At 32.0% G+C, this 15160-nt stretch overlaps 1 protein-coding gene across 1 annotated transcript in view; it reads left to right on the forward strand.

Annotated features, from left to right (window-relative positions):
• The window catches only part of LOC135842537 (uncharacterized), a 29508-nt gene that overhangs the window by 2442 nt on the left and 11906 nt on the right, over positions 1-15160 (forward strand). The window lies entirely within an intron of this gene.

A 15160-nucleotide genomic window follows, 5' to 3' on the forward strand; every position in this document is an offset into this window, starting at 1 on the left:
CAGAATACGAAAACATCTATTGCTTGAAAAATCGAGATCAGCGATTTCAAATGATCTCATTTTTATTTATTTTGCATTCAAACTATGTTGCCCATTGTCTTTAGAAGGAGTTTTTTTTGAAATATTTTGAGCTGAAGTTCAAAATTTGGACTTGAATCGATTGCTGTTGGTAAAAATTTGATGTTTTTCAGTGTTTTAAAAAAAAATCAATTTTCAGGAAAAATCAAGAGGCCTTACTAGAAAAGTGGAGAGGGACTTGTTGAGCAAAAAATTTCTCATCAATACTGTCAACTTTTTAGAAAAAAAATTCTTCTGAAAAAAAAATGAGGATCCCATGAAAAAAAGTAGAATGAAATAAAATTATGGAGTATGAAATATCGTGTCTCTTGTGCAATGTTTCATTTTCTTCGATGAGGTTTTTTTTTTGAGACTTTTAGTGTTGAAGTTGAAAATTTCATGAAAAATTTGAATCTTTCTCAGTTTTTTCAAAGAAATCGATTTGTGAGAAAAATTTAGGGGTCTTGCAAGGAAAATTAAAACGAAGAAACTTGTAGAACATGAAATATTCCTTCAGTACGAGTATGATGGAATACATTTTCTTTTGGAAGGATTTATTTTTGAGATATTTCGAGTTGAAGTTGAACGGTCTGTCAAATTTAAATCGATTTCTGGTATTAATAAATTCAATTTTTTTTGTGGAATTTTAAGAAAAAAAAATAGAGAAAATCCCGGATTTTTTTTTGAAAAAGTTGAGAGAAACAAAATTTTAGAAAGCAAAATTTTCATCAGCCATTTTCTTCTATGAACTTAATTGTAAGATTCTTGACCTGAAATGGAGAACTTCAATTTAAATCAATATCTTTTAATGGAAAATTTGAAATTTTTTCAGTTTTTTTCTTATTTTGGAGAAGAACCAGGCTTTGAGAAAAAATTGAAAGAAACAAAATTATAGAAGGAAAGGTCTCATTCAGTCAAGTTTAATTTATTTTCTCCTATGAAGCTTTATTTTCAAGATATTCGATTTGAAATTGAAAACTTCCAACTTAAATAAAGTTGATCACTTTTGATGAAAAATTCTACGTATTTTTTTTTCAAAGAAATAAATTTCTGGTTAGAAAATCAAGAGTTTTACGAATAAATTGAGGGAAGCGAAATATTGTAGAACATGAAATTTCTCATCAATAAAATAATGAACGATTTTATTGTATAAGTAAGGACTTGATTTTGAGATAGTTTGAGTTGAAATTGGAAATTCATCTCGAAGTGATTACTATTTGTATTTTTGCGTATAATGAAAAATTTGATTTTTTTGTATGCAGTTTATTTTGTGGTTTTTTGTTGAAAATTAATTTTAGAAAAAATCAAACATTCTACTAAAAAAATGTTGTTGTGCAAAATTCAAAACAAAAAGAGGACTTTTTATGCATGCAAGTTGTGCTTTTTGGACATTTTGGCGGGAAAAAGCACAAACTTAGAAATTTTGGTTAAAATTTCGACCATGCGACTGTTTTATCGAAAAACTATGTATTTACTTCATGAAATAAGTAAAATTTTTAGTAAACTCGCCCAAAAATTGACACTAGCAATATTGGCAAGAACAAGACACTGCTTAGAAATTTTATCAAAAATGGAAATTTTAGAAAAATTTTAACAAAAAATGGTAATTTTTCAAGAATTATGCTAAAAATGAGCACATTTAGACTATTTTGCCAGAAAAATTGCAACTTTTTGACAACATTTCTATAATTGGCACTTTTTGACAACCTGTTTCAAAAATTGACACATTTTGACACTTTTAAAAAATTGACACCTTTTTGACAACTTTCCCAAAAATTGACACATTCTGACTTTTCCAAAAATGACACCTTTTGACAACTTTCTCAAAAATTGACACATTTTGACAACTTTTCCAAAAATGACACTTTTTGACTATTTTATGAAAAAATTGACACATTTTGACAACTTTTTCAAAAATTAACGCATTTTGAGTTTGCACTTTTTTAAAAATTGACTTTTTTGACATTTTTTTTCAAAATTTGACACTTTTCAACTTTTTTAAAAACTGACACTTTTTGACTTTTCCACAAATGACTCTTTATGACTATTTTATCAAAAATTGACATTTTTTGACTATTTTTCTACAGTTGAGACCGTTTGACAACTTTCTCAAAAATTGACACATTTTGACAACTTTTCCAAGAATGACACATTTTGACTATTTTATTAAAAATTGACACTTTTTGACAATTTTTCCAAAGTTAACACCTTTTGAATACTTTTTTCAAAAATTGTTACCTTTTGATTAATTTTTCAAAAATTGACACCTTTTGATTATTTTTCCAAAACTGCACTTTTTGACAACTTTCAAAAATTGACACATTTTTGACAACTTTTCCAAGAATGACACATTTTGACTATTTTATTAAAAATTGTCACTTTTGGACAATTTTTCCAAAGTTAACACCTTTTGACTACTTTTTTCAAAAATTGTTACCTTTTGATTAGTTTTTCAAAAACTGACACTTTTTGACAACTTTTAAAAATCGACACCTTTTTGACAACTTTCCCAAAAATTGACACATTTTGACAATTTTTCCAAAAATGGCACTTCTTGACTATTTTTTTAAAAATTGATACCTTTTGATTATTTTTTCAAAAATGAGCACTTTTTGACAGCTTTTAAAAAATTTACATTTTTTGACAACTTTTCTACATTTTGACAACTTTTTAAAAAATGGGCATTTTTTGATTACTTTTCCATAAATTGTTACTTTTTGACAGCTTTTTCAAAAATTGACACTTCTTGACAACTTTTCCAAAGTTGACACTTTTTGACTTGGGAAAATTTGGAAAATGAAACAAAACCTCTCAAGCAAATTTGGTAAAAAACAGGGCTTTTGTTTGGAAATTTTGGAACAAAAAGATGGTGCTTTTTAAACGCAAAAATCAATTTATTTCTGGATGTTTGTGGGTGGGAAGGAGGTGCAAAAAATTGTAACCAAGATAGGCCTGCTTATCTCACACAGAAATTTGTAGTGCCAACACCCTTTTATATCGTTTATAAATGCTGTGCTTGTCACTTAACCCTGCGTCGACCACCGGTGCCAAAAACGGCACCACAATGTTATTTTTATAAAGAAAAAACACCGGGTGCCAAAAACGGCACCTAATGTATTTAAAATTTTCAAAATGCATTGTGGTGCCGTTTTTGGCACCCGGTGGTTTTTTTTTGGTGGTCTATGCAAGGTTAAATCATTCTTGGACCACTTTTTATCGTTCAATTGACTATCGTGCAAACCACTATCGTTCAATTTATACGATATTTCCCTTTAGGTATTATAAAAAAATTGAGTTAAACAATATTGCAGAATATGAAATTTCCCATCAGTAAAACAATGGTAGGTACACTTTCTTCTACGACGCTTTGTTTCTGAGTTATTTTGAGTCAATTTTAGAAGAATCCATTGCTTGCGATAAAAATGTCAACTGATTCAAGTTTTTTCAAGAAGAATTAATTTTTGAGTAAAACTGGGGGCCCTGCAGAAAAAAGTCAAAAGTGAAATGATATTCTAGAGCGTATATTTGTTTATTCTATATTAATTATTATTTTTTTTTTATTAAACAATTTTTGGGGAAAACTCGAGATCTTATACAGAAAAATTTGGAAAAAAAATCGTTTCTTCACTTAGCCATTTTTCGCTCCAATTTGATACGAAAACATCTCTCAAACGACATTACCGTATTAGTACTCATCGAACAATACTCCGAAAAACTCCAGCTCAGATTCCAGTTCTATTTTTTTTGCTCACGTGCCATGCAACTTCGAGTACACTTATACGATAACAATGTGGAAAAAACTGCACGTTTCTCGGCCTATATCGCATTCAGCGCTTAAAAATAGAAATCACATTCATGCCCACTGCCTGCGGCAATGATGAGTCCCTTCATTTCAAATACCTTATGGTGTGATTCTTGGATAACTGTCAATTCACCTGCATGATCTTAAGAGCTCGGCGCCCAGTATCGAATATACTCGTATATAATATAATTTGGCAAGAAATGCAATCGTCATCACGCCACCGAAATCGGTTCAATGCTCCTCTACCAATTTTTTTTAAACAGCTTTCGATAAATTATTATTATATGTACTTGGTAAACGAGGCGTCTTATATTCTAATATTTTTTCGCGATAATGAAGGTCGTTCCAAGTACTCTAATAATTTTTAACTCGTTGCTCGCGTTCGTGATTTTTTATTACGTTCGTCATCGTGAAATTTTACATACATATAAGTACGAGATGAAAACTATCCCGACTAATGTGCCTGGTCGAGCTTACAGAACTCGTAAACAACGTTGTTAACCAATAGAGTATATGTACGAAATCGTAAACATAATAATATTATGGTCGATACAGTCTACTATACATAATACGAGTATAGGGCTATTTCATGTTTTATGCAGTTTAATGCATTTCTCGCCGCAGAGACGCGAGAAATTATTCGAAAAAGTTTTTTTGGCGAGCTGTTCAGTATACAAGATGAGGGGAAATTTCGATAATTCTGGCTGAAAATTGGGAAAAACAGAGCTGACGAAATGACTCGTAGTCGAATCAACTTCTCGTCTAGTACGTAATTCGTTCACCCACTTGATAAAAAACGCAGACGTCATCTGTATTACGTATCTAAGTCACACTATGGAGGAGGAAAAGAGTTCACAGTCGAACAATCGGGAACCTCGCGGTGCTTCGAACTAGACAGACAAGTCGTCAAAAAGAATCCTGCCACAGCGAGGGGTGTTTTCAAAAACAAACCCCCCACGAGGGGTAGGGCATCAAAAACCACACACTTTGCTTCAATTCTATAATTATCGCGACAACAACATCCAATCGTAAAGTACAATATCAGATGCCAAACTTCATTTGGCACGATTACAGGAATTCGCACGCTCAAATGACGACCAAACGAAGCTTTGAAGGAAGAAAAAACGAAAGTTCGTTTTCGTCTTCTCAAACGTGTGTAACCTTATCAAACCTCTCTCCCTCTTCCATCTCGATTTTTTTTTTGATTACACCCAACTTAGGAAGGTCGAAGGAGTCTCTCGATTCTCGGAAACGGGGGCGGCCGCACCTGGTTTGTCCATCACCTCCTCCTCCACCACCACCCTCGATTAACAGCCGTAGGAAATTTCGAGATCATTAAAGCCGAATGGTAAACAAAATACATACGATTTGTTGATTTAATATATACGTTGTATGTGTTTCGTCGACGACGCTCCAGAGAGACTCGTTTATCTTGAATGAAATCCAATGAAAATGTAAATACAAACTGCCTGCGCTGCGAGTCGAAACTCGAAAGCTCAGCTTCTTCCCTGTTTACGTACCTAAATTTTGCTGCGAAAATGAAAAATTCGTAGGTTTTCTTAATTGTTAATCTATCGAGAGGAAAGCACGCAGCCTGAGCAGATTTATTACGACTACGATAGATTAAAAGCGAATGTCGAGTTCGAGTTCTTATATAGTTAGGTAGTCGAGACCTATAAGAAGAAAAAACACCCTAAGCCAGTTGGCAACATACCATATCGATTCAGAGGATGTTCTCGGCAATGAAAAGATAACCCAGGAAGTGAGTTGGCCAGAGAAAGCCAACCATACCACCTTTTTCTAGCCTTTGTACCGCTACTGGGATGGTGAATTATCGATTGAGTATTATTATTCTACTTTTTAAAATGTGAAAAAATCATTTTGAAAATAATTCAGGTGGCTTTGAAAGACTCGTATGTCTGAAAATCGAAAACTTAGTGACCTTTCAGTATTTCTGATCATCAATTCGGTACTGAATTTTTTTTTCGTATATCTATTGTCCCTCTCAAACCCCCTCCTCTTTCTCCTGGCTGGAAATTTTATTCGGAATGTCCAATAGTCTTCCTTATATCCTTATTTTCCTTTTTTGGGGAAAAATTGCCAGAAAGTGTTGCATTTTCGTGAAAGTTGCAATAAACAGTCAGTTGTTGCTAAATTTCCTTAAATCTAGTACATATCATCCAGAGACCAGTCTTCAGGATTTTAAATATTTTGATTATTTTGTGAGTTTGGAAAAATTTTGAATTGATGGTTGCAAAATTTGTACTCAGTGACGTCAAAGTTAGTTCCTCAAAAAAGTCTTCGCAGTGTTTGAATTTGATTCTCGGAACTATTTTTTAGAATTTTTTTCCCTTATCGTGGTGCATCAGTGGCTTTCTCGTAAGTCGTATGCAGCACTGCATGAATCATTATAGAAATAGAATCGTGCTTGATTGTTTAGTACTTACCAAGAAATGCGAAATTACGTGTTTCCCATTGAATATACACAGGTTTATTTCCTACGTATGATTAGTTTTTAGTACCTGTTAATTGCCGTTGACGGAATTAACTTATTGGTGGAAGAATGAAAAATAGGAAATGATAAGAATGGTTTCAACTATATACGATGTCATTTCCAATTTAAGTAAGATTCGACATTATGGTATAAAAAATTCTGAGAAAATTTGAATGATATTCTCGTTTAGGAATGTTGGAATTTTTGAAAATTTTCATGCAGTATTGTGGTCTTTTATCGTCCTTTTTTCCATAGAAACAAAATTATGTGGAGGGTTGGCTTTCCTGAACGTTAAAAATTTGGAATTTTTTCCTCCTGGAGTTTTCATTTTTTCGATGTAAGAACTACAGGATTTGCGGAAATTGGAATCAAATCACTTGAAAATGGTCACTTTTACTCCCGGTCCCCTATCAAATTTTTAGAAGTAGTTTTGAAATTTTGAATTTTTTTTCCAGGACTCATTTTGAAATAATTGTTTGTGAATTATTTCTCATTTGTATTTAAAGCAGGGTGTTTTATCCCATAACTCTTTCAATGCAGTCTTATCAATTCAGAAAATTGGTCAAGGTCGTTCTTATAAAAACGTCATTAGTTCTCTTCATTTGTTGTCATTCCACAGTTAAAGAATTTCAACGAAAGTTTTTTGGCAATTTTTTCTTACTCTTTGTGCTGATTTTTCAGTTTTTGTTGTTATTGTTTTTTTTTGTTTTTTTTTTAATAATGTGCATCAGGTATCTAATTTATGCAAAATTAATTTTCTACTGTAATAAATGTGTATTATTTTGATTGATTCATCGTAATTTTCAGAGACTTTTTTTTTATCATTTCAGACATTTCATTCAAAATTTTACTCAAATTTCACCACTTCGCATCATTTTTTTTGTAATTTTCAGCAATTTTTCAATTTTTTAAACATATTGTGCAGGATTTAGCTCAAACTTTGCGATGTTACATCAATTTTCGACGTGTTCAACTATTTTTTTTTTTTTTTTTTAAAGTGGTATGTTCCCAATTTTTGCATTTTTTCGTTCCATTTTGGTGATAAGTTCTCTTCGTACGACATAAACTTTGAGCACATATTTTTCAACAAATTTTTTCAATATTTCATGAATTTTTTGCGTTATTTAGCTGAAATTTTGCAACGTTGCAATAATTTTTATGCATTCTCAACCTGTTTTCATGATATTTTTTGCAATTTTCTGCAAGTTATTTATTTTTTACTCCAGAATTTCATTTTGCATCAACTATCAAGTCATTTTCAACGTTTTTATGGCATTTTTCGAGCAATTTTTTTAATTTTCCACATCAATTTAGTCATTTTTAATAAATTTTTATAGTACTTTTTACGAAAATGAAGTAATTTTATTCAGAAACCAGAATGAATGTATAGACAGGGTGTCTAACAGGTAGTAAAAGTAGTGAATTCAAAGGTAAAAAGGAACCTTTTAGCGAGAAGTTGTTAAATTAGAAAAAATAACTCTTGTTTCTCAGTTTTTACTATTTATTAGTGCAAAGCTTTTCAAACACCAAGTGTTCATCATCAGGCTTAATAGACTTGGTTATCTTGTTCAATAGTGATTTAAGCCTGATGATGAACACTTGGTGTTTGAAAAGCTTTGCACTAATAAATAGTAAAAACTGAGAAGCAAGAGTTGTTATTTTTTCTAATAGTGAATTCAGTTAAAAAGGCAGTGAAAAAATCAAAAAAAATCATTAATACGTTCATTTTGTAGTTTTTTTTTAAAAATAATTTTGATTAAAATTAAAAAATACTTTGTATAGGTATCTACAAATTTTCTTTCAGTTTCAATTTTTTCAAAAATTTTCTCGTGAAGAATTTGATTTTGTCAATTTTTTTGTGTGTGAGGGTGAAAGGGGAACATTCGAGTGGAGAGCTTTCTGAAAATTTAGTTGAAAAAAGTAGTGATTTTTTCAACAATGATGAATTTATGATTTAAAAAAACAATTATTAATGTTTGAATAATTTTGGTTATTTTGAATTGTGTAGACGATTTTTTAAAAAGATTTTACTGAATTTTCGAAATACTTTATAATAACTTTTTAGCTGATATTCTTGTGCAACGTTAGCAAAATTTGATTCATTTTCAACAATAATCAGCGATTTTTGACAATTTTTAATAATCCATACTATTTCTATTTTTGCATAGTTTTGCTCAAATTTCGAGACATTTTACTTTCTTTTGAGCAGTTTATTTTTTTTTATTGTATTTTTTTACGAGTTTTAAGTGAAACTTCTTTCAATGCTTGACCTAAAATAATTACTTTTATTGTAATATTTGATCAAAAAGCAGAACTTTTCAGCAATTTTAGCAAAAAAGGTCACATTCGTTTCACAATTTTGCCAAGAAACACAATTTTTTTGCAATTCAGCAAAAAAACAATCATTTTTAATTTTGCCAAAATGGAAGAATTTTTTGCAATGTTGGTAACAAAAAAAACTCTTTTTCAATATTTTTGGTTGAAAAGCGAGACCATTTGATGATTTTTTCTGCAAACCAACTGTGACATTCAGGCAGGCTATATCTAACAGGTAGTGAAAGTAGTAATTTTAAAAATGAGTAGTGAAAGTAGTGAAAAAGTAGTGAATTTAGTCAAAAATGTGGTGAAAAAATGAAAAAATTCAAACATGCCTCAAAAAACTTTAAATTCTCGATTATTTGTGATGAAATAAAAAAATGATTTGAATGCAAATTTTCTTCAATTTCAATTTTAAAAAAATTTTCCTGTAAAAAATTGGACTTGGTTAATATTGGGGGGGGGGGGGGTCGAGTAGAGAGCTTTCTGAAACTTTGGTTGAAAAATGTAGTTGAAAAAGTAGTGATTTTTTTCAAAAAAAAAATGCCGGAGATACACCATGACAATTTTGGCATAAAAAAGTAGGGTAAAAGCAGAATAGCACTACACAGAAGCCAAAGACAGAACAAATGAATTGAAAGTATCCAGCTCCTCGTCCCCCTTACCTCACCTTCAAGTTATCAAAATTGAATGAAAAAATAATGTCGAAAAAAATCAGAGTAAATGATAGTTCCAAAAAAGTTTTTTACCCCTCTGAAAAAATTATCGAAATGTTCGAAAACATTAATTGAAAAACGAAGAATCGATATTACTAATGTTGACCATTCCCCCCCCCCCGCCATTCGAAAATTGCGTGAACTCTGTGGAAAATGTCATGATTTTACATTTTAAAACTTTGTTTGACACCTTGAAATAGAACGAAAAAAAAAACATGTTTTTTCCAGAAAAAATTCGAGTATGACGAAGCACTTAAACGTTCAGCTTCAGCGATCAAAAGAATTATTAAAACTGTAGTTTTTGATTTTTTCGGGTGTTTTTCAAATTTTGAACCTTGTTATGCAATTTTCTGGATTCATTGTGTCAACTCGTTTTCGTTCTCTTTCTGCGTGGTAAAGGAGTAAATCGTGGGTAAAAACACCCTTAATCGAGTTACTCTCAATCGATCACAGATTCCCAAATACTTACATCTCATGTGATTTCATCAATCTTAGCACATTTTTGAAAAAATTTCAAAAAACTTTGAGCAAGTACGTAATTTTTGTGAAATCCAGCTGTTATTACGATTTCTTTGCCTTTTCCACCAACGATTTTCAATGCAACAAAAGGCTACCTCTGTATCGAAAAACTTCACTCGTCAACTCATGTACCACCTTTTCGAATACAGTCCTTCTCAACTTACCAATTCCACCTCTAGAAACCCACCCTAAGACTAACAAAAATAGAATTTCATCTCTCACCCTTCACGATATTAGACCAATTTACCATCTCGAAATTCATCCCATCTCTTATGTACGTACGTACCTTACCTACTCACAGTTATAGCAGAACAGAATCAAGCTACCCTTATACGTACAATAGTATAAAAATCTTATACACCCGTCTCTTGACTTCCTAGACGAGAAATCCTTTTCAAAGGTAGCAATGGCAATTTTTCTACTTTCGGTTTAATTTAATCTGTTCGGTGATATAAAAACACACGCGACACGCTTTCTATTAATAAAATCAAGGCGATGAGAGCAGCATCGAACACATACTCATAGACTAGAACCCACCCTTCAGTAGTCCTGTGGAGCAGCGAATGCTCCAGCTCCGGAAATGCAACCGACACATATGTTCCTTTTTGGTGTACCGTAATCTGTGAACGAGGCTTACTTCCGAGCCCGGAGCCTTCCCTTTGCGAGTATTTTCGGCGTATGCGTTTGTTGGTCACCGAAATACAGTATAATGGTATAATAACTATCGTTTTATTGTACCCGATTCGTATATGTTTTCTGAGCTACACATGTAAAATACGAAACTCTGGTAAACAAATTTCAATGTCATAAACAGCTGCTTCCTCCACAAATATCTCTTCTGTATATGTGTACGCTGACCTACTACACATATTATTGGACGAGACCCCCCACACCACATAATAAAGGTTACAAAAACACCGTTATACTATAATGCCTGCTCGTTTCATTGAAACGTTTTAATTGATATCTTCATTCTTGGGCACATTGTGCTTGTGCTGTAGTATAACTTATGCATATACTCGTTCATTATAATCCCACACATGATGTATTCGTCCAATAATGGTCAACCCAGCCCATCGCGTCGAGGCTCTCTACACACAATTTGAAATCTCACCTCGCGATTTCACAAATCCAGCTTTCGTCGTCGTCGTTTACACCTTACATCGCATAAATGATTAGACGATGGCTTGATGGAGAGTAGAGCTCGAGATGCATCCATTTTAGGGGCACAGCTGTGAAAATATACGCAGATTCTCACGTACGTACGTGGTTCAGGAAATGTTGTTTTCTTATCAAAAATGTCGCAATATTTGGCTCGAAATTTAGCACAGTCCGAGTAAATAATCTAATCAAAAATATTTCCGACATATTAAGTATGTATGTATGTGCACCAAGAAGGTATTAGTATGAGATGCTGCTGTCGCGTATTATACACGGATGTACTCGTAGTATGTTTACAATATTTAGAATGAGCGAATTAATGAGTAAATACGTGAATTTCCAACACTATAGTACGTATTGTCGCTATAATTACCCATATTGTAAGTGTTCATTGTCATTTTAATGTACGTTCTAGTTCACTACACATCTTTCCTCTTCTACGACGCGTGGCCTGTTTCTCTCTTTCTCTTATCTATCTGTATACGTTGAGAAGAGTTAAGACCTATGTTCTCCCTCGAACCACCGCATTTCTCTATTTTCAGCTTCTTCTCAAGATACGAGTACTACTGCGTGTTTGGCATAAGTACAACGCCGAACGTTTTGTTTAAATTACAAATAAATAACGCGAAATGTCAATACAATAATACATCCCCCTCTGACTTCTCTTTCGCCATTTTACGAGTACGTAGAGATACACAGCGTTCTACCTACATTTATATTATGCATATGCTATGGTACCTCTATACCTAGTTTATGCTGTTCAATGGAGGGCTTTTCACAGTTTCTGTACAGAAAATCTTCACACTCTGGTTCTTTCTTTTCGTTCTTCATCTATCTTGAATCACACTGCTTTTCGTCTTTTTAGAAAACGCTACCTTGTCGATTGAAAGAGGAATATCTGTGACTCGTTTTCAAAGTGTGTTATCTGTATTGTATTTTTTCAATATAATAGGCTGTGTTCATAAGGCCAAAGATCGTTTCAAAGGTCGTCGCTGTATTAATTGACAAAAAAAAAAAAATGTATTAATGTACGATCTGAGTAGTCAAAGAAATTACATACAGGAATGTACATATTTTACTTATTTTAACCATACATAGGTAGTAAATGGTGGTAAATTATCATAACAACTGGTGACGTCAATTTTATGAATCAGATTTTTTTTTTTCGAAAAACGTGTTGGAAAGACTGTTGGTATTTCATGAATCTGTCAGGATTTTTAATAAAATCGTTGTTGACAGGATGAATTACATCCTGCAGATAAATTGAACACGAATAGCAAAGAAGTATGAGAGAACTGTGTGTTCGTGTAAAAAATGATATTGAAAAAAGTCATCGATTTCTCACCTACGTACCATGAAAGGAAAATTACAATCACAAACATGAATTTAAAATTCTTCGAAAAATCAGTGAGATTTTACTCAAGTTTTTACGAGAAAACCAAAGTCAAAAGTAAGAGATGACTGCCTGAATATACCTACTTGATTGAACAAAAGCAAAGATTCAGTGTTGGGAGATCGAAAGCTCGAAACAGCATTTTCCCATTATTTGATTTTGGAAGCACGGAATTTCACATTTTTCCCCACAATTTTTTTTGTTTTTTCCATTTTTCAAAAAAAAATCGCCAAAAAGTACTCATAAAACACATTTTTTTCAATTTTTCCAAAAGGAAATAATGAGAATCATGGTTGAAAACCATTTGAATTTAAATTTGTGGCGATGGTGATGATTTTCAAGATCTTTGAAAGTAAGTGGTTTCAGGTTCTGGTTCCCAAAAAGTGTTTTCAAAGTGTAGTTTTGAGATAGTTTTTTTTCTAGTTCTAAGAGACAACTTTCAGATTATGGTTCCAAAGTGATTTTCAATTTTTTTCAAATTCAAACTTTTTTAGTTGTTCTGATTGTTCTCTCCGTTCTGCTCTTGGTGTTTTGCTGGTAGTTCCACCAATCAATAAACCGGTTTCAAATGGTTCCAGTTTAAAAATATGACACAAAATTGAAAATTTTTCCTTTTTTCCGCTTATTCTGCCTGCAACACTCAAATTATTATTTCATTTTGGTAAAAAAAAAAAAAATTGTCACAGAACCAAAAAGAACTGATTCCTGAAAAGGGTAGGTTATTGATGGTTCTTCTTATTGAAATCTTGTTCTGGTTCTTGTGATGATAGTTCTTTTCCTCAAAATTTAATCGACTTTAAATTTTTTATGAAATCATTTTTTATTTGGTAGTTTTTTTGGGACTTTTGTTCTCTAAATTTTCGAACGGTTCTGGTGGTTCAGGTTACTGTTTCAGCTGACTAAAAAAAGGGTCCTCTAAAAGGTTCACATGGACAGTTCACTAAAGCTACTGTATATTTAATTCAAGAATTACTTTCTTGCTCGCTTTGAGTAAATCTCGAAAAAAAAAAAATGTATTTTCAGGATAATGAAATAATGAAACCTTCGACTTCCTTTCTGTTTAGGGTTTCTCAAGAAATGTCAATTTTGGTATCTACAGGTAGTCAAGTACATAATTTCCAAAAATAAAAAAAAAATGATAGAAATTTGGTTTTCAGTCGTTTTTTTCTGTTTCGTGGAAATGATTTTCTGATACCTTAGGGTCCTGAAGTGTCAAAGTATTGAGACGATAGTACGTTACAAAAATGTGATCTTTATTTCATATACCAATTTTTGCAATTTTTTTACTCTCACCCCCCCTCCCCTCTCTCCAGTTGAGAAATCATTTAAATCTTTAGACCAGACGACCAAGTGAAAATAAGTGATGCTATAGGAGCCTCCAAAGTTGAAAAAAATCGAAAAAATGCAATAAAAAATTTGTATTGAAAATTCTTATGCATCAGAATTTTTTAAAATGTTCTCATTTTCAAGGAAAAATCACTTCCGAACCCAAAAGTCATGTTGACTCTCCTGGAAAGAGAGAAAAAAATCAAAATAAATAAAAGATAAGCCCATGGACATTTTTTCAAATTTTCAAATTTTTGGTCGGGATTCTTCTAAATAACCCATACTTTTAAAAAATTCCTCTCTGGCCTCAAAGTTCCTCAGGATTTGAAAAAAATGGCAACACTTTATTCAATTTCAGTGTTGAAATTTCTTTGAATAACATGCTGTCAAAAAACCTCTTTCTGGTGTATGTTTGAAGATGTTGGAAAAGTGAAAAATTAGAACTTACAATTTTGCCTCGCTTACCCCCTCCCCCCTCATGAAAAATAAGTCCTGCTATAGTCTTGCTTTTTCATTTAAAATTTTTTTTAGGCACCCTGTACAAAAATGGTATTTGAAAGGGAGGTTCACTGTTCAATATTGTTTTTTTGGGGTCGGGGGGGGGGGGGGAAGAAGCTGAGGTCAATCAAAAAAATTGATCAACCAGGTTACCTTGATGTAACTTAGGATAAATCTAATGATGAAATATCATCAAAATGGCCTGAAATGTCATGAAAACATTTGAAAGTTGATAATCGCCTGAAATGACTGGAATATTCAAAAAATTGCTAAAAAGTACAAAACGATCATACAATATCACCAAAATTAAATTAAATTTAGCAAAAATTGGCATAAAAATCGCAGAAAAAACCACAAATTGATGAAATATTATCAAAATTTTTGATGAAATGTCGTGAAAATAGTTGAAAATGACTATAAACATTGATGTAATACTGCAAATTGTTGCTGAATCTCGTTCAAAATGCCTTATATTGAAAAAGTGTCTGAAAATCACAAAAAAATAATCAAAATATTCTTAAAATTCGATGAAGTGTAAAAACAGTTGAGAACGAATGCAAATTGGAAATAAAACGTCAAATTTGAACCAATCTCACAGAAAAATGTTTGGAATATTTTTAAAAAATACTGAAAATTACGCGAAGAATTGACCAAACATCATTCAAAAAAGAGATGAAATTTTGCGAAAATTAATTAAAGTGCCTATTCAATCACAGGAAAATAGAGCAAAATTCAAGAAATTGCACAAAAAAACTGTTTCTGACAAAATTTTAAAAGTCTTGCTCTCTCCCCAAAATTTGCAAAAAAGTTCTAATTTTTTTACCAAAATTGCATAAGAATTAAGAAGTCCTGTTTTTAGCCAAAATTCTAACAAAACT

Source organism: Planococcus citri, chromosome 4, assembly GCF_950023065.1.
Source record: "Planococcus citri chromosome 4, ihPlaCitr1.1, whole genome shotgun sequence".
In the NCBI taxonomy this organism is placed as follows: domain Eukaryota; kingdom Metazoa; phylum Arthropoda; class Insecta; order Hemiptera; family Pseudococcidae; genus Planococcus; species Planococcus citri.